Genomic DNA, 21497 nt, shown 5'->3' with positions numbered 1-21497 from the left:
CTCTCTTACATTCAGGAATATTGTACACATAGTCCATGAATATCCATAAAGTGGAAAACTCTTCTTTTACAAATTTATTTAAGCCTGGTTTTATTGATATATGTGTCAGAGGATTCAGTGGACTTGAAAAAAAAAAAAAGCAGAATTGACTTCTAATTAAGCTCCTACTAGTTTTCTAATAAATAATAGTTGTGGCAGCATGATAGCAATAATAGCTACTATTTATTGAACATTTATTCTATGACTGTGTTAAGTATTCACAATTACATTCACAACAATCCTGAGATTGGTAAATTATTATCCTTATGGTTAAATACACATAAAGGAGACAAGATGATTACTTGCCCAAGCTCACATAGCTACTACTATGGTCCATGTCTGTCTGCCTGAGCTCAAAACAAACTCTAACAGCAGTTTTACTTACTTGCTATTATTTCCATTCCAATACAGAGCATTAAGTTGAGGGTTTCAGAAAGAGGACAGTATAGAATCCTTACATAATGGTTTCATCCCCTGCTGTGACTCAGAAGAATCCAAGAGATGGAAATACATGCTTGTAAATCTAATTTGTAGCATAGCTCTATGGAAAGAGACCTCTGTTCCTAAGACAGATAAATACTGTTAATGCTTTTAAAGTGTCCAACCTCTTGTAAAACCCATGTACAGGGATGCAATCAACTTCCAGAAATGACTGAAATTTAGTGTGCAACAAGACAGGTTAGGGACTTGGAAATATCCATCCTACATTGTCCCAGGAAATGAAATTTCAGTACTCATATGCTCATACACCTAAGAAATTCATATAAGACAGTTAAATATTCTATTTCATAAGAGGCCTTATCATTGGCATAGTCAGAGCTGGTAAGAGATGGAAAGGCCTTTGAGTTCATTTCATTTAACAGAAAGGAAGCTGACAGACTAAGCAATTTATGGAAGTTTTACCAGTAAGCTATTGATTCAGCCTTAGAATCTGAGAATGTATGACAACTGCCATTTTGCTTATTATTTGCAGACAGCATGTTTGCTGCAGAACTGGCTTATGCCCAGGTCTCATCCCTCTCCCCCTCACTGGTAACCATTATTCTTGCACATCTTCATTTGAGAAGGCTCCATATCATCCCTGATAAAAATAACTGTCACCCTCAGCAAAAATGCAGGGGAGTGCACAGGGTTGATACTCTCATCCTCAAAATAATTTTCCCCCAAATCAGGGTTAAGTCACATTGATTAACAGGCATGAGCTTCAATCTGATATTGCCATTGATTGCCCTGCACTTGCCTGTACTTTGTGAAAGGATTTCAATTTTCAGGATCTGTGCTCCACTTTTCACAAGTTGAAAAGTTACTCCAACTGGTGAAATAAAAATGACAACAAGGACTTTCTTCATTTCAATCCCTGATGTGACCCCAAATCTACTACTGTGCTTTCTTAAATATCCAACTACATCATCTCATTTCAACTGGGACAGCTAGTCCTGCTAACATAGTCTCACTCTTTCCTTCAAATTGAGAGCACTGCAGCTCTCCACTGTGTTCTTCCCTTTCTAATCCATCATGATATTTTCTTTAACTGTATTTTTCTTTTACTCAAGTATGAGCATAATTTAAGGAAAAGCTGCATATATTTAATATTCTCATAGGACAAGCTATTACTTATTCAATAAACAGCAAATATGTGCAAATAAGATGTTCAGAGATTACAATTCTAAAATGTACTTATAAATCATAGTTGTTCATACATTATTTTCCAGTTAAAGTACCAAGCTAATATTGTGATGTTTCAGTTAAAAAAAAAAAGGTAAAATTTCTTTCTTTTTTTTTTTTAAGATTTTATTTATTTATTTGACAGACAGAGATCACAAGTAGGCAGAGAGGCAGGCAGAGAGAGAGGAGGAAGCAGGCTCCCCGCTGAGCAGAGAGCCTGATGTGGGGCTCGATCCCAGGGTCCTGGGATCATGACCTGAGCCAAAGGCAGAGGCATTAACCCACTGAGCCACCCAGGCGCCCCGTAAAATTTATTTCTAATACTTGTAGTCTGTTAGCCAAACATTTATTTAGTCTCTAATGTAAGCAAGATAACCAAGGAAGTTATTTTAGTTATTTATTTAACCAAGGAAGTTCTACCTCAAATCTCCTTGTGATAGAGTTGCTAGATTTAGCAAATACAACTATAGGATCACCTAGTTAAATATGAATGTCAGGCAAGCAACAAATGTTTTTGGTAAAAATCTGTGTGAAATATCACACAGAACATATACTAAAATTATTTGTTGCTTTTCTGAAATTCAAACTTAAATAGGAAGTCCATACTTTATCTCTGGCAATCTTGGTTTTAAGGAAATTAATGAAAGAATTTGCCAAAATATGTGGTAATCTTTCACCTTCCACTGGACTTTCTCATCATCTTCTATAATAATAATCATTGTAAGTTAATACTTAAGGATGAATTAACTTGAATTCAAAACAGATTTTCTTTTGTGTCTTTTGGAAATCAACCTTACTTGATGCTTATGTTTATATTTTTTGTGTATATAACACAATAGCTATAACTGATTTAATCTGCTTGTCTGAGTACGTATAGATTGTATTACCTATCTTTAAAAGAAACCAGGAAGTGGTATTACTATCCTCTAAACTGCAAACCATCTAATTCTTTTTGTTTTTGTTGTTGATTTGGGTGTTTTTATAAATGGTTTGATATTTTTGGCTTTCAAATATAAGTACTTGACTAGTTAAGAAGATCACCTAACTACATTTCTAAAAAGGAGGAAAAGTGCACTAGCATTATTCTTTGGGATTTGAGAGGGTGGCATCATTTTGAAATTATTAAGAGAACACTATTATAAAGAAGGTCTTCCAACTTGCAGTTGCTAGGTTACTATATAGAAAAAATGTCTGAATGACACCTGCTTGTGCATGTAGGAGAGAATTAGAGCAATCAAATGGTTTTATAAGACAGCAAGATCAAGGCTTTAATTTGCAAGCACAAGACAACCATTAATAATTATTTTTATGAATTAGGAAAAGAGAAATGACCATGAAAGTTAGAGTTTTATAATTTTGTTGGACAGAGGTGATTTAAGGAAATTTGTGAATTAAGATTGATTTAAGATTAAGTATAACATGAAACAAACATTTTGTCCTGTTTTGTTTTATCTTCTAAAATAGTGTAACAATCTGCATAGACTGTATTAGAACCATATTGCAATAAAGTTTTTAAACGCAGAAAGTGAAAGGAAATATTTAGAAGAGAACAAAATGAATCTTTGATGGGAAAAAGTTACAAAGAGAGTAGGGACTAGCAAAGGAAAATCTCTTAGCTTTACTTTCCACTACACTTTTTTTTATATATATAATTTCCATTTATCTATTCCAATTCCTACTAGTGTTTCACTGCTATCTTTATAATGTTGCATTGAATACTGTTTCCCCTGACATTTATCTGCCATTCTGATAAATCTGGTTAATTTCCCTCATCAATCCATGGCTCAAGTTTTTCAGTTACATATCTTGACAGTAATGTTGTCTTAAAGTAATTCTAAATTTAGAGGTATTGATGGCTTGGAATATATTCTTGCTCACATTGTTAGTTCATCTAAAACACAGTTAGTATTTAAAGTTTAGAAATTAAGCTGTTCTCAAAGAATTACAGTAGCTGCATAACTTAGCCCGAAGGAGAACAATCTGGTCACTGGAATTTCTGATTTTGATCTTCCCTCAAATATAACTAGCAACTAAAACCAAAATCACTCACAATAAATACATAATCCATTAACACTTTTAAAAAAGTAATGTTATGTTTAATTCTAAAAGTAAAAGAATACTTCTTGCATTTAATAGCTTTTTATTTGTTGTTACAGACTAAATGTTTGCATCTCCCCAAATTCATACGTTGAAATCCTAATCTCCAGTGTGGCTATATTTGGAAATAGGACCTGTGACTAAATGATGAGGGCTAAATGAGATCATAAAGTGGGGCCCTAATCCATTAGGGTTAATACCCTTATAAAAAGAGGAAGAAACAGGCGGGCACCTGGGTGGCTCAGTGGGTTAAGCCTTTGCCTTCAGCTCAGGTCATGATCTGAGAGTCTTGGGATTGAGCCCCATATCGGGCTCTCTGCTCAGCAGGGAGCCTGCTTCCTCCCACCCCTTCTGTTTTCCTCTCTGTCTACTTGTGATCTGTCAAATAAAAAAAATCTTGAAAAAAAAAAAAGAGGAAGAAACACAGAGCTCCCTCCATTATGTTCAGAACATAGTGAGAAGCCCACAATCTGCAAGCCAGAAAGACATCTCTTAACAAAACTGACCATGATGGCACCTTGACCTTGGACTTACCAGCCTCGTGAACTGTGAGGAATAATTATTTTTAAGCCCCTCACACGTAGTTTTTTTTTTTTTAAAGATTTTATTTATTTATTTGACAGAGAGAAAAGGGACAGCAAGACGAAGAACAAAAACAGGGGGAGGGGGAGTGAGAGAGGGAGAAGTAGAAGCAGACTTCCCGCCTAGCAGGGAGCCCAATGTGGGGCCTGATCCCAAGATCTTGGGCTGAACTGAAGGCAGCGTTTAATGACTGAGCCACCCAGGCACCCCCATGTATGGACTGACTATACTATAAGTGTCAAGTTAAGACACTTATTATGACATTTTTTTCTAACAGGTATTTTATAAATATTTTCCTAGAGATTTTCCAAAATATGCCCTGAGTTGCTATTACGGTATAATTATCCTGGTACACCCCAAACAGCTTGGTCATCATCCTCCAATTCTCTTACCATTCCCATTCCTTTTCTTACACATATATTTATTATGTGTTTGAAATGTAATCAAAGTGTGAGTTCTTGAGAATTAAGCACTCTATCCAAGAAACTTCAGCTATAGAATTACTGAATTCATTATATTTACATCTCACTCAGAATAGGAATAGTTGTAAATGTTTTAATAGAAGCACCTGTGTAGACTACTCACATAATTCTGAGCAAGGTCTGTTGTTAATAAAAACAAACAAAAACAAAAACAAACACTTGAAACAGCATTCAGTGATTCTTTAAAGTTTGTGCATAGAAGAATTTGAATGGGCAACCTGGGGTAAAGACATGTCACAATCTGTGGCAAGAAATGAGGTCGAATAAGAAGGGCCCCAGAATATGGCATCTTGAGAGCAGTATAAATCTTTTATTTCCCAAAGCATCTAGCCCAGAACCTCTCACAAAGTGAGTGGCCAATTTAATTCTTACTGAATTAAACTAAACGGATATGCATGCCAAATCTGGACTGAGTCAGTATTGCAGTTATTGAAAATGAGGCTCCCAGTGATATACTGGCTACAATGGCAAACTGAAGTATCTAGTACTGTCATTTCATAACCCAGGTCTTTGCCATTGAGCTGATCCCTATTAAACAGGGAGAAAGCATTAAGACTAGAAACTGGGGAGCGAAGGCGTTGTTGTCACCTCTCTACACTCCTAACAAAAGATGATTGGTCTTTACTGTTGAACATGGTTAATGTATGCTTTAATTGAGGATTGTGAGTTATTTCAGTTGTAGAGAGACTGGCCCCATTATTGACCTTGTGCTGTTATATTTAGAAGTTTCTAAATATAAACTTCTAAACATTCATAATAGAAGAAGTTTCTTCTATTGAGTATACCTCTTCCTTTAGCAAGAAGGAAAACAGCCCTGTGATTGGGGAGCTTTGCAGTGGGTCACTGAATTTCTTGTTTAAACATATTAGTACTGATAATTGTAAGGACCTATTTAGCCAGAGCGACTCCATCTTGGGTAAACAGCCACTTTGTTGTTTGTGCAGTAAACTTTAACTGACTCTCCCCCCCAAGAGAAACTTACTTAGAAACAAGTCCGGGAAACCAGTAAAATGTAGTCCTGATAATAAAGCCCAGAATACAAGGACGAATCAGGCCAGATGGAAACATCTAATCAGTATGAAGTACTGTTTGTAACAGTGAGAAGGTCTTGCCCAAACCTAAATGACTCCATCTTGGGAAGGACGATGATTTTATTCACACTGAATATGTTAACTGACTAAGCCTTCCCAGAAAGTACTGTTTGTAACTGTCCTAGTATGGAGTAATCTTGAATAACACGTCACCAGACCGGATGAAACTAGCCAATCAACAAGAGACACACAGATCCAGTGGGTTGAGATACCAAGATACGGGTAGCAGTTTCACCCAATAAAAGGTAGCCTGTAAGATTGGGAGGGGTCGCCCTCTTTGGAGGCAGCCCTGACTGGTCAGTCAGTCAGTCGATTCTTGAGCCTATAAGCTGGGGGGGGTCGCTCTCTTCAGAGACGGTCCTGGCCGGTCAGTCTGACTTCTAATACTTGTCATAGAATAGAGCTTTGCATCACTTTAACTTTGTTTCAGTCTCGTTCCCCTGGCCGATCAATCTGATTTCTAATACTTATCATAAAATAAAGCTTTAAATAACTTTCACTTTGTCTCAGTCTCATTTTGTTTAATAACGGACCTAACCATAATTACAGTGCTTTTATTAGTTCATGCGTAAACAAGCCCAAGTATATCTACAAGGACACCAATGAGGTCACCTTAAATCATATATTCGATTTCAGACTGGCACTAATGCATAAAGATATTAAAAATAACACTGCCTCATGAAAAAAAAAAACATTCCTCATAGTGAGGAACAACATGTCTAGAGCCAGATTCAGAGGCCAGATTCATGGGCTGAATCCATCAACTATGAGCTCTGTGATATTGGGTAATTTCTCAACCTTTCTGTGCCTCAGTTTCAATACATGTAAAACAGGGATAGTCTTAGTACCTACATTATAGGATTGTTATGAGTTCATAGGAGTTAATATTTATAAAGTAATTGAGTCTGAAACATAAGAAATAGCTTTGAAGTATTTGTTAGACTGTTGAAGTATTTTCCTGACATAAATTAACTGTATTTGCCCAATTTTAACTTAAATTCTATAAAATTATTGTAAGTATGTAATTGCATTCTTATAAATAGGCCTTCCAAGAAAAAAATTAAGATGTCCCTTATCTCTTCATAGAAATGCATAATAATTATATCTTACTGAATATAACTAGATTAATATCATAAAACTTTCTCACAGGGGCATCTCACAGGAGCCTCTGTCTTCAGCTCAGGTCATGATCTCAGGGTCCTGGGATCGAGCCCCGCATCAGGCTCTCTGCTCAGTGGGGAGTCTGCTTCTCCCTCTCTCTCTGCCTGCTGCTCTCCCAACTTGTGATCTGTCTCTCTCTGTCAAATAAATAAATAAAAAACCTTTAAAAAAAAAAAACTTTCTCACAAAGGTAAAAATATATCCATGATATTATATAAGGTAGGTCACTACTGTAGTGGAACTAATAATTACACTAATCTAAGAATATTTCTGGTCATATGAGGTTCCCTGGGAGGGATATTATAGAAATATAATATAATAATATAATACGTAGTAAGTGTAAGAGAAGAGGCATTATTTATCTTTTCCCCACTACAGAAGCTTGACCAATTTGGTTACACAGGCAACCTAAAAATACTTACTGAATGTTTCAGTGATAGTATCTTTATGAACTACTATGAATGCAAAAAAAAAAAAAAAGTATTTTAAATTAATGTCTTTTATACTCAGCTTCTAAACTGGTAAATTATGAAATAATTTTTTAACTTTTTATAAAGTTTCATTATTTTTAAATATATAGTAGACTTCATATATGCTATATTTAGACACAAAATGTTATTCTTATATCATATTTACCTCATATTTTAAAATAAACTATAAAATATTACAGAAGTAGTTAAAGCATCTGCTTTATCTTTCTTTTCTCCTCTGTTTGAACCATTTTCCAGAAGTTATTTATTCTCTCTATGCCTGATTGTACTTTTCACTACCTATTTATGTATCCTAAAAATATACAGTACTATTCTATGTGTTTATAAAATTTACATAATTGCTGTCATTCTGTAAGTATTCTTTTGCAATCTGCTACTTTCACTCAGCATTATGTTTTTGAGTTTAGTCATCTTGATACTTATAGATGTTCTTCATTCTTGTTAACTGTTTAATAGAATACTACTATACGCATATACCAGAGTTTATTTATTACTTTACTGAAAGACATTTAAATTTTTTCCCAAGTTTTTCCTAGTACAAATGATACTGCAATAAAAGATTTGCACTTGTCTCCTGTATACATGTATGAGAGTTACACTAAATTCCAAGATTAGACTTGTTGGGTAAATAAAATGCACGTATTTAACTATCCTAAATATTGCTTTTCTAAGTGGTCATCCAATTTTTAAAAATTTTAAGAAAGATTTTATTTATTTGAAAGAGTGAGAACAAGAGCGAGAAAGAGAGAGAGAGAGACTGTGAGAACAAGTGGAGGGGAAGGAGCACAGGGAGAAGCAGGCTCCCTGAGGAGCAGGGAGCCTGACATGGGACTCAGTCAGATCAGGACTTGAGCCAAAGGCAGATGTTTAAAAGACTGAGCTACCCAGGTGCACCAGTCATTCCAATTTTTACTTCTATGAGCAGTGCCTAAGGGATGCCATTCATTTACATTCTCACTTATAGCTAATATTGAGGGACTTTACATGTTTGTCAGTCTGATAGATGAGAAATGGGAACTTACTACTTAAGCTTTCCTTATCCTTATTACTACTGAGTTTGAGCACCTATATGTGTATATATTTCATATATTTATTAACCATTATGCCTCTGCTTCTGTGACTTGCTTTTATAACCTTTATCCATGTTCCATTGAGTTCCTTGTCTTTATTCACTGAACTGAAAATTTTAATTTTTAATAAATTAATTTAAATGAATTTTACACAGGAATCTATTGCAAAAAGTTCTTCCTGAATTTCCATAAATTTTAATTTTTAATATTTTGAAATAAATCAATGTTTTCCTTTCTTATTTATGCATTTAATCCTTGGTTAAGAAATCTTCCTTATAAGGGTCAGAAATACATGGTGTTCTATATTCTAGTAAGTTGTTAAAGTTTTGCTGTTTACATTTTCATCTTTAATCCATCTGGACATTATTTTTAGAATGAGATGGGGAGTCCATTTTTTTCTATCCAGATGGCGTCCACTTCCATCAGTACAATTTATCAAAGGGTCCATCCTTTCTCCACTGATTTTTTTTTTTTTTTTTTTTTTTTGTGAGTAAAGAGATAGAAGTTTACTAAGTGAAGACACAGAAAAGACTCTCAAGAGTGAAAGGGATCCCAACAGGGTTGCCCTCCCCACTGATTTTTAATGCCATACCTGTAATACCACACTGTTTACTCCAAAAGAAAGTGGCATCATTTTTCTGGTCAAGTTCATTCTCAATCTATTAGAGTAGGTGGCCTGCCTGGTTTCACTAAAATGTGCTTACTGATCTAATATAGTATATGGTAATGTGTTAAAACTACTATATTTGTTTGAAATAACATGTATTCTCTAAATATTTGGTGCATGATTTTATATATGTTCATTAGATCAAATATCCATGGTGATCTTAGGTATGCTTTCTTCTCTATACTAGATGTAGATCTAGAAACACGGTTATGTTGTTTTTTTAAAAGACTTTATTTATTTATTTTAGAGAGAGTGAGTGAGCATGGGGAGGGACAGAGGGAGAGAGAGAATCCCAAGCCCTGAAAAGCCCGACTAAGGGCTCCATCCCAGGACCCTGAGATCATAACCTGAGCTGATATCAAAAGTCAGATGGTTAACAACTCACTCAGGTGCCCCAAAACACTGTTATATCATTTATCATTTTTCTCTATTTGGTTTGTTCTAAATTTTTATTATCTTAATTCTGTTAAAGTCTATTTTAAATCACACTTAGTAAATCTCATACTAAATTCAATATTCAAAGAATATATATATATTTTTTAACCTAAACATCATCATTCACAGTGGCCATGAAGATCCTGAAGGTACCACATGGGAAGTGTTGGTGGTAGTATCATCATCAAAATTCTTTGAAAACCTTTCTATAAAGGGCACTGCATTCAATTCAGAATATATAACATGAGAATAGACCCCTAAAGTAAAAGTGCTGTGATTCACTATTTGAGGAGAAAAGGCAAATATACACATATGTACAAATATATTAACCAAAGTACCGAGTAATCACCCAAGTTTGATCAATTAAAATATTGTTCACGAAGGATGTTAAAATCAAAGTAAGTCTTTCATGAAGAGCAGAATTTTGATAGGTAGCAGATACTAGAGAATAACTTTCAGGAAGAAACCAGCATGTAAAACTGTCGGAAGGAAAATAAGTTTGGCAAATATTGTATGAAAAATGAATGCACCATTATTTTGTGTTGACTAGAGAGTTTCTCTCCATATGTACTATGGATTTGGATAAACATCTTGATAAGGCAACTTATGTGCAGCCTTGATATTTGTGCAGCCAAGGTATTTGATCTTATTCTAGTGGAAAGAGCAGTGATTATTGAACAGGGAGATGATAAACAGTATAATTTTTTCTTCAAAAATATTAATCTGAAAGTTGTGTGTGTGTGTCTGAGAGAGGAAGATTTTATAAATCTTAATTTTATTTAACAAACACTTTGTATTGATCGCCATCTGTTTGATAATATTATAAGTATTATTCACAAATTAGCTCATTAACCATTTAATTCTCATAGGACCCCATAAGATAATATGATTCTACCAATATTTTTAGAAAAGGAAATAAAGATTATAAAGCTGAGAGATTTATATATGCACTCGGTGAACTGTGTGTATCAACCTATGAATATATCAATGATATTTAGGCTTTGTTTTCTTTACTTTAAAGCCAATATGAGATGCAGAGATAGGACTCTAGGCTGTGAGGTTCAAAGTACTTTTTTGTAGCATAAATACAGCTTAACAATTTGCAGGCAATAGAGCAAAAATTATCTTATGAGTAGTAATAAACATCTTATTAATGTCTCATGTAAAAAAGGGAGGAGATAATGGTGCCAAGATTTAATTTCACTCTACAGTGGCAGTGTTCTTCAAATTTCACTGATATGTATACTGGATTCATGATTTTTCCTATTGAATTTTTTCACCAGTATTAATAAGCACCTGATATTTGTCTACTTATTAAGTTATATTTAAAGTTAAAAAAATACATATTTAAATAAAAAATACTTTATATCTTAAAAACAATGGAAAATTAGAATCCTTTGCCCTCAGCAAAAACGATCTTCAATCCTTGGTTCTTCAGATTGTACGTTGTCCCTGCCATTATCCCGCAGGTAAGCTCCTTCTACACCATCACAGGGCCTTTAGCAATCCCCAACCAGCTCAGCTTGAACTCCTACCATGCCATGAAATCATGCATTAAAGTGGTGAATGTACAGTACTTCAAACTGACACTTGTCAATGGGACACAGAGCCTCCTTAGTACAGAGGAGTGCACAGGCACCTGGGCTGGCAGTTGGGGTTGTGTATTAGAAGACAACCAGTTGTGTCCTTGTATGGAAGAAATCCAACATATACTCTTCTCTCATCTACTGCATTAGAGGCCATCCCACCCTCCTTGTGTGGGAGCCAGGGAACTGCAACATAAAGGACCACCCAGTTTGGATTCAGATGTTCAAACAATGCCATCAGGAATTCGTCTTTTTTGCACAATTTCTTTGGTAATCTTTTCTCTATGTTGTCTTCATTCCCACATGGGTTATTACCTTCTGTTGCATGCCAGGAAGAAGGTCAGAGATTATAGGAACTGGGGCTGGGCTGGAGCATTTATTCCCCATACTTCATATTTTAATATATCCTCTCCAATCCCCAATGGGGTGACATATTGGAGGAATACTTCCTTATTATCTCTACATTCTAACTTTTTCCTCAGGGGAAGATGGACTTACTCTACAAATGTTCTAGCAAAAAGGAATTGAGTTTGCCTAACTAAGTAACCTCTCTCTTTCATATCTACCTACCATAGAAAAGGTTCACTCTAGTTTTTCTTAATTTGTCATTATTTCTCTGTGGCAGTTTCTGGTCTTTCATGAAAGGCCTGCAACTACAAAGGTGCCAATGCCTGGGCAGGTAAGTCTAATTGGGATTAGATCTAGAGGCTATTTGACTATAGTGCTGAAGTAACTATTCTCCAAACAAGCTAATCAGTAATAAATTTAGAATATTGATCTTTACTTCTGTATATCCAATGTCTTGGTTCTCATTTAATTCTGAAAGAGGAGGGGAGAAACTATATATTTTTAATTGACCCTTAATGTTTTTCACAAGTTCTAGAGTTACATTACCCTGTCTGGGGATGATCCTAATGAAAAGGGAATGCCTCTTTTGAATAATTCTAGTAAGACAGGGAAAGAGGTGGTAAATATAGTTTTAATATCCCCAAGTAGAACTATATTATCTGGCCAATTTGATAAAGCATTATAATAGGCTCTGTCTAAAATGTGATGAGCAATGGGCAAGCGTCAGTTCCATACGAACCAAATGAGTGCGTACCTTGAGAGAGAAGTGTCTTGTAGAAGAAAGGAAGTGAAGACATAGAGTTTGACACATCTGGGTAATACTCATATGGCATAGATGGAAAAGTTTGACAATTGGACAGAGAATGAAAGACATAATGGATTTAAGAAGCATTTATCTTGGATGACTATGTAAATTTTGGAGTCATCATGAGATTTATATGGAAAATGAAAAATAACTGGTGTGGGATGGGATGACAATGAATTCAATTTTTATATCATTTTATTGAGACATAATAACATGTAGTAAAATTTAACTATTTTAAAAGTTTCCTTGTGCCAGTTTACAGTCAATTTCCCTCAACTTCTAGCAGCAGGTAAGTACTGATCTATATTCAGTTACTATAGATGAGATTTATAATTTCAGTAATTTCTTATAAAGGAATCACTCAGTCTGCACTATTTGTGTCTGTTTTTCTCTTACCATATGTATTCAATATTCAGTCATATATTTGAGTTTATCAATTGTGTGTTCCTTCTTGATGACTTAGCAGCATTCCCCTGTGTAGATATACTACAATTTGTTAATTCATTTATCTACTGGTATATATTTGAGTTGTTTCCAGCTTTTGGAATATAAGTAAAGCTGTTTTGTATATCTTTGTATAAATCTTTGTGCTCTTGGGTAAAAATTTAGAATAGTAATTACAAGGTCATTTAATTAGTATATGTTTAAATTTACAACAATATGCCAGAAGTTTTCCAAAGCAGTTGTAGCATATTATATTTCCACCAGAATATTAGAGTTGCAGCACTCCTTATCTACCAATGCTTGATTCTATTAGTATTTTTATTTTTTGCCAATACATGAAGTTTTAAAGTAGAAGCTTTTGAAAAATAACATGGAAGAGAATTAGATACTCAATTCTGACACTCAAGGGAGAGGTGTGATCTGGGATCATAAATTTAGAAATGATAATGATATGAAAAATAATTAAAATAATGAGAGTAGAAGAAATGATTCATATCATGCTAGTAGAACAGGCGTTCTTGGAAAACACAAATATTTCATTTAACACAAGATTACGAGTCTAACAGGCAGGCAAAGAAAGTATAAAGATGGCAAGGAGATCCACAAGCATACAGAAAAATCAAGTCCACAGAAAATTTAAATATAAGGGATCAACAGTGTCATATCCGTCAAAGAGAGTCAGTAAAGGACCAAAATTTCCACCATTCACTTTTGCAAGTAGGATGTTTTTGTAACTGCAAAAAAACTATTTCTGTTCTGTCCTTAAGTTGGCAAAAATCCAGATCACAGAGAGTTAGCTGTGACTGGGCAGAGATGAAGAGATTGCAGAGAAAAGGTGACTGACTTCAGCAATTGGCTGAGGGGGAAAAGACACTGAATGGGTCATAGACACTGAACTGAGATCCAGTCTGTACAACCCCTGGTACAATGTATCATACCAGTAATCATAACATTATTTATTTTAACTGAAGGAGTAGAAGAAGAGTTTGATATTTTTCTTTCAAGATTGCTCCAGATGTCAAAAACCAAGCTTCCTGTGGGTATTTGCAGTCTGTGACACTTTGAGTGTCACTTAACACGTTCAACAATCCCAAATTTTATGAAGGTAAAACTTAGCTTAATATTTACATCAAGAACATCCATAAAAGGGAGTATGATGGTTAAGGGTAAGGAATAAATTTTCACATAGGCATGTAATAATCTGGAAACATCTCTTTGGTGACTATATGGAAGACTCATGAATTAACAGTACATAAGTCTCAAGAATGTTTTTTTCTTTTTATCAGTTTATAGAATTTTTCTTTTAGAAACAGCTAGCAGGGTGTTTCAGTAGGTTAAGCATCTGCCTTTGGCTCAGGTCATGATCCCAGAGTCCTGGGATCGAGTCCTGCAACAGGCTCCTTGCTCAGTAGGGAGCCTCCTTCTCCTCCCTCTCCTTCCCGTTAGTACTCTCTCTCAAATAAGTAAATAAAATGTAAAAAAAGAAAAGAAAAAGAAACTTCTAGCAGAACCCCTCTTTCTCCACAAAACCTCCTTGAATATGTTTTTTGCTAGTTCAGACTCAAAAGACCAGTTTCTAGTTTCAACTATTCATCACAGCTTACATATGATTATGCACACAAACAAATGCTGTTAGCCTGCTAAAAAGATTGCTTTATGTTGAATGAAAAAATTAATTCAAAGCTTTGCAAACTCTTTTAGTTATTTTACAAACATTACTGTTTTTGTTAATACCGTAGAAAACTAAAGAAGTTTAAAGACCCCAAAAGAATAGAAATCAGAGACCTTTTCAAAAGTATTTTTCCAACATCATGTTATTTAAATGTTAATCTTAGGCATTTAAAGTATATTTATATTTCTTTTTTAGATTTTAGGGCTTACTAGGGTCCAATTTCCTAATTCCACTTATCCAGACTTGAAATGTTAGCTGTGTGCATAATTACTATCATTACCAATAAAATTACTCTTCAAATGTATAGAATAGGACACTTATTTCTGAAATCAGATAAAAAATTTTAGAAAATATTTTAAAAGTTTAAACAAAGAACTAATGATAGAATAAATCTCATAAAAGTGAAAAATTATGGATTGATAGAAATTTACCTTACATAGTAATAAAAATATCCACATAGTAACAAATCTGAACAGAATAGTAATGTGCATATTTCTAAAATATATCTTAGCTTAACAGAGTTGATGAGAATTTTATATGTAGAGCTGGGAGAATATTTTAACATCTTACCTAATATTTTAAAAATAAAGACATACACACAAATACATCAGTAATCAAAAAAAATAATGTGAGACTGAATGTATAAACTATTTAATCAATATACTTTTTTTGGTATTTTTCTTTGATAGCAATGTGTCATAGATACAAGACTCTAATTATCAATATACTCATAAAAATTGCATGAACAAACCTTTTAATAATTGACAATGATGAAGATAATGATGACTATTAAAATAAGCTACATTAAATTGCTTCTTTGTGACAGGCCCTATGTTAAGTTATTCACCCATTTGTTGCTCATATCAATATTATCAGGTTCATTGTGGTAGATCAATTATCTAGTCTTTTTTTCTTCCATTTTAATGGACTTGTAAATGTTTGCTATAAACATTGTTGCCCAAAATAAGAACTACATTTCCCAGCCTCATTTACAGCTAAGGTATGACCAAGTGACAAAATTTTGAAAAATGTGATGAAAATAATATAATGTGAATCTTTCTTATACAACAACCAGTGTGAGCCTTTGCCCCTACTTCTTTGTTTTTTTCTCTCTTTCTGCACAGAGTATATTTATGATGGTTTAATTTGGACAACTCCTCTTAGCTCATAAAATGTTCTTGTGAATGGAAGCCAGTATAATGTAAGAATAAGAGAAAGAAACATGAGAGCACTTTATGGATCACACCTGCCATAGGTGCCTTGAAGTACTGATTTGCTGACATTTGTATTAGAGAGAGATAACATTTTACCTTTTTAAAGTCATTGCTTTTTGGATATTTACCATAAACCTGATTCATTCATATATACACATATATATGAATATGCATATAGACATACACATACTTACATATATATGAATACAAATATCTTATACTTCACATTAGTATTATAATTTAGAATATGTACAACATAATATATATGTATATATATTATTCCAATTTTATTAATGAGAAAACTAAGGTTTAAATTCTATGACTCTTCAAGTTTACAAAATTACTAAATAATAGAGTTTATCAGATACATAAGGCTGAGATTCATTGCTTAAAGGACAAAGAATCATTATTATGGAAGTTTGGGGAGCTAAATCTCACCTCCTTTTCTTTTCCCTTTGGATTCCAACCTATACAGGAAACACAAGTATTAGTGTGAAAATGAGATCCTAATACCATCTTTATTAAAGACTAGCTAATTTCTTTTTTTTAAAAAAGATTTTATTGATTTATTTGAAAGAGGGAGAGATTGAGTGTGGGGTCAGGGGGAGGGGAAGAGGCAGAGGGAGAAACAGACTCCCTGCTGAGGAGGAATCCTGATGTGGGGCTCGTTCCCAGGACCTTGAGATCATGACTAGAGCTGAAGGCAGATGCTTAACTAACTGAGCCACCCAGGAGCCCCAATGACTAGCTAATTTCTTGATAACTTCCCAAACTCAGACAATTAGCAAACATGTTGGAAAGCATAGCTTAGACATAGGCCTCCCATTCATTCCCTAAAACCTATCTTGAATTAAAGTTCAACTAGAATACAGACAGAAAACATGGGATAACAGAAAAGCAAGGAAACTGTTCTTGCCTTTCAATACAGTCATTACTTAGATTCTTTGTAAAAATGATACCCTATAGGGGCGCCTGGGTGGCTCAGTGGGTTAAAGCCTCTGCCTTCAGCTCAGGTCATGATCTCAGGGTCCTGGGATCGAGCCCCACATCAGGCTCTCTGCTTGGCGGGGAGCCTGCTTCCTCCTCTCTCTCTGCCTGCCTCTCTGCAGACTTGTAATCTCTCTCTGTCAAATAAATAAATAAAATCTTAAAAAAATGATACCCTATAGTAAAAACTTATAGTGTACCAGAACATATTCCCTTGGCCTGATTTTAGCACAGATGTGGTTGACAGTTTTGTGCTTACTGCCAGCATCCAACACTAAAGAGTCTCTGCTTTGCTGCCTCAGGACTACATGTAAGGCCCACCATAGAACTGTGGGGAGAAACGCTTTGGGAGCAAGCCCTAAAGGATAAATGCCATCCTGTCTGTCCTTTAGTAGAACAATTTATGACATGCATTTTACACAATTCTTCAGAGATTTCTCTGCAGGCTCAAGGCTTGGTTCCCCACAGCTGCCAGCAGCTTATTAATATAAATCTTATTAGCTTTCCCTCCCAGTGTTACTTTCCTTACTAACTAATTTCTGCGTCCTGAGAACACCTCTCAAATAAATTCTGTGCACTCAAATCCTTGTCAGGTTTTGTTTGAGGAAAGATCTAAACTGCAACAGGTCAATAGTTCTTATCCTTTTGATTACCAACATTGTCCTCTTCTCTTAGAAGAGAATAAATAAGAAAAGGAGAAAGAAGTACTTTTTTTTTCTTCCAATCTTCCTAAGTGAACCTTCTTACACACTGAGGTAGATGGAAAACAGAGAAGTTTCTTTACCTGAAATATTGTAAACTGAAGCATGTAGAAGATTTCCCCTAAAATAAGGTCAGCCATTATGTCTGACAATTATAATGAGAACTTTAAAATCTATTCCCATAGTAACTTTCAGATACACAATACAATATTGTTAACTGTAGTCCTCATGTGGTACATTAATTATACCCTAGAACTTATTCATATATAACTGGGAGTTTATACCTTTTGACCACATTTACCAAATTCCCTGATTCGCAATCCCTGCCTAAGGAAACCACCAATCGGCTCTCAGTTTCTATGATTTTGGCTTTTTCTTTTAGATTCCACATGTAAGTTAGATCATACAACATTTGTCTTTCTCCATCTAACTGATTCCACTTAGCATAATGCCTCAAGGTCCATCCATATCAGCGTAATTGGCACAGTTTCTTGTTTCTTTTTTAATGGATAAATAGAAGCTCATGTTTCCAATGGTTACAATTACAGTAAACATACATAATAAATTTAATTTCCTTATGGGAAAATTATATACCAATGAGAATCATTACTCTTAATGTCAAGAAATAAGGGAAAACAATACTAAGATCTCAACTCTTCCTTCATATGTGCCCACATCTATAATTGCTTAGAATTATGAACATTTCACTCAGCTATTCTTCTTACCCAGTTTATTTTCAATTTTAACATGGTTATTTCTATGCAATATTGGCAGCCTGCATCCTAGACAAAAGACCTATATGCAAGAAACCAATGGACTTCTGTGTGTGAACATATATAACTTCGTTTTACTAATAAACCAGTAGGACATGTGCTGTAGCTTGGTAGAAGATGTATTATTATGTCTGTTTTTATAAGATAAATAGCTAACATAATGAGTTATGATTTGGCAAAGCCACAAAGCTAGTTAGTTACAAAACTCATGTATAAACATGTATCTTTTGAGATCTTATCTAGTTTTCTTTCATTTAGGTGGAATTGCTAAGAACTTTACTGCTAAGTGAGCCTCCTCTCCTCTGATTTCATGTTTCCAAGGGAGAAGGTCCAGAATAATAGGTTTTTCCACTATTAATTTACTCCTCCCCGTGAGTAAATTTCTAATAAGGAACTGATGTTGTTTGGCTCAAGTCTTTCTGCACTTATTTTCAAGCCTATTGGCCCACAGAAAGGGCAAAGCCTCATCAACACTCCACTATATGGTAAGAAGAAGAAGGCCAATTCTTGTCTTATGGGGAAATCTTGCAGTTGTTCAGCTCTTCAGGTCACCAGAAAGTACCTCCATATAAATAAAAGTCTCATTTACCATGCATTTAAAGCCAAATTCTCTAATAAACTTTATCCTTAAATCTAACATTTCAATTTCCATCTACCTGTTACCTTGATTCTTATTTATTTTTGACCTTCAGAGAAAGATGAGGTTTAATTGCTTGCCTCACCAGTGAAAATACAGTAATTACTTAAAATTTAAAGACATCTTGAAAGTTTCATTTTTAATGTGTGGCAGTCAGAAATGAGTAAAAAAAAAAAAAAAGGAGTAAAAAAAAAAAAAAAGTTTCCAGGAAGATGGCAGAAGAGTAGGAAATCCTCATTTCATCTGGTCCCTTGAATTCAGCTAGATATCTCAAATCATTTTGAACACCTGTGAATTCAACCTGAGATCTAAGAAAAGAATTGCTGCAATTCTACAAATAGGAAATCAACCACTTTCCACAAGGTAGGAGTGTGGAGAAGTGAACCTGAGGGGTTATATTGGAAGATAAATGGTGGGGGGAAGGAGCCGCCATAAGCCGGCTACCAGAAAGTGAAATAGCAGCAGACTACAAAATCAGAACTTTTTGAAGTCTGTTCCTGTGAGGGACAGCCCTGCATGAAAGGTGCTCAGGTGGCAAAACTGGACAGCATCCTAGGTGAGACAGTATGGTCTCAGGATCCACAGGGTCACAGAAAGAACAGGGGTGCCTGAGTACATTGGAGTTCCCAAGCATTGGAGCAGGTAAGCAGGCTACAATCAGCGAGCCTGGGTGTGGGCTCCTGGCTGGGTGTTGCCATAGACTCTGAATGATGGCACAATTCAGCAACTGCTCTCTAAGCAGGGGCGCAGTAAGAACAGAACCACGGCAACCCTCCTCCCTCCCTCAGAAAGACTGGTACGAGTACGTACCACAGGAATCTGCAGAGTTTGGCACACATAAATTTGACTCACTGCTTTTCGCTGAGGGTGCACTAAAGAGTGGAGGCTGAGATCATTCAGCATTGGGACTGCCACCATTTTTTTTTTTTTTCCATCCTCTAAAGTCATATGGAAAAACCTTCAGGGAACAAAAGCCACATAGAGCAACCTGAAGCAGCTTACACTGAGCCTGGTCCCTTGGCAAGGGGCTGTGCAATTCTGCCCAGGCAAGGACACCTGAGAATCAGTGTGACAGGTCCCTCCCTTATGAGTCCAGTAGGAAACATCAGGTTAATATCAAGTTCATAGATAACATAGAATTTAAAAACTCCTGTGCTGGGGGAAAATACTATATAGAATTAGAGGTTTTTTTCTCACGAGTCTTTAGTCTTTAAATTAAATTTTTTCTTTTATTTTTCTTTTAAACTAGTTTTTTTTTTTTAATTTTAAAATTGTATTTATTTATCTATAAGAGAGAGCATAAGCAGAGGTTGGGGAGAGGGAGAGGGAGAAGTAGACTTCCCACTGAGCAGGGAGCCCAATGCAGGGTTCAGTCCCAGGAGTCTGGGATCATGATTAGAGCCTAAGGCAGACACCTAACCAACTGAGCCACCCAGGTGCCCTCAGTTTCTTATTTTATCAACTCCTTGTTTTTAAGTCTTTTTTAAAATTTTTATTTTTACATTTACACTTTATATATTCTTCATTTTTGGCTTCCTTTCATTGTATTCAATTTTATTTTATTTTTTATTTTTTTAATAACGTATTAATTGTTTTAGGGATACAGGTCTGTGATTCATCAAGTCTTACACAATACACAGTGTTCACCACAACACATACCCTCCCCAAGGTCCATCACCCAGCCACCCCATCTTTCCTACCCCCCTACACTCCAGCAACTCTCAGTTTGTTTCCTGAAATTAAGAGTTTCTTATGGTTTCTCTCTCTTTCTGGTTTTTGTGTTGTTTCATTTTTCCCTCCCTTCCCCTATGAAAATAAAAACATAACTGTTCAAAACCTTTGGCATACAGGAAAGGTGGTATTAAGAGGGAAGTACATAGCAATATAAGCCTTTCTCGAAACACTAAAGTCTCAAATAAACAAGCTAACCCTACACCTAAAGGAGCTGAAGAAAGAACAGCAAAAAGCAGGAGACAAGCAATAAAATAGATTAGAGCAGAAATCAATGAAATAGAAACCAAAAGAACAGTTGAACAGATCAATGAAACTAGAAGCTAGTTCTCTGAAAGAATTAATAAGATCAATAAACCCCTAAGCAGTGTTATCCAAAAGAAAAGAAAAGGATCCAAATTAATAAAATCATGAATGAAAAAGGAGAGCTCACGACCAAGCCCAAGGAAATACAATTTTAAAGACATATTCTGAGTCACTATGTGCCAACAAATTAGGTAATCTGGAAAAAAATGGATGCATTTGTAGAAATTTATAAACCACCAAAACTGAAACAGAAAGAAACTAAAAACCTGAATAGACACATAATCACCAAGGAAATTGAAGAAGTGATCAAAAATCTCCCAAAAAACAAGAGTCTATGGCCAAATGGCTTCCCAGGGGGATACTACCAAACATTTTTTCTTTTAAGATTTTTTTTTTTTATTTGACAGAGAAAGAGGAGAGAGAGAGGAAAAGCAAGGGGAGCTACAAAATGAAAGGGAGAAGCAGGCTCCCCACAGAGCAGGGACCCCAACCTGGGGCTTGATTCCAGGAGCT

The sequence above is a fragment of the Enhydra lutris genome, unplaced genomic scaffold, assembly GCF_002288905.1.
Source record: "Enhydra lutris kenyoni isolate GAN:26980312 unplaced genomic scaffold, ASM228890v2 scaffoldscaffold19, whole genome shotgun sequence".
NCBI lineage: Eukaryota > Metazoa > Chordata > Mammalia > Carnivora > Mustelidae > Enhydra > Enhydra lutris.
The sequence above is the reverse complement of the archived record's forward strand: the minus strand, read 5'-3'. Positions refer to the sequence as shown.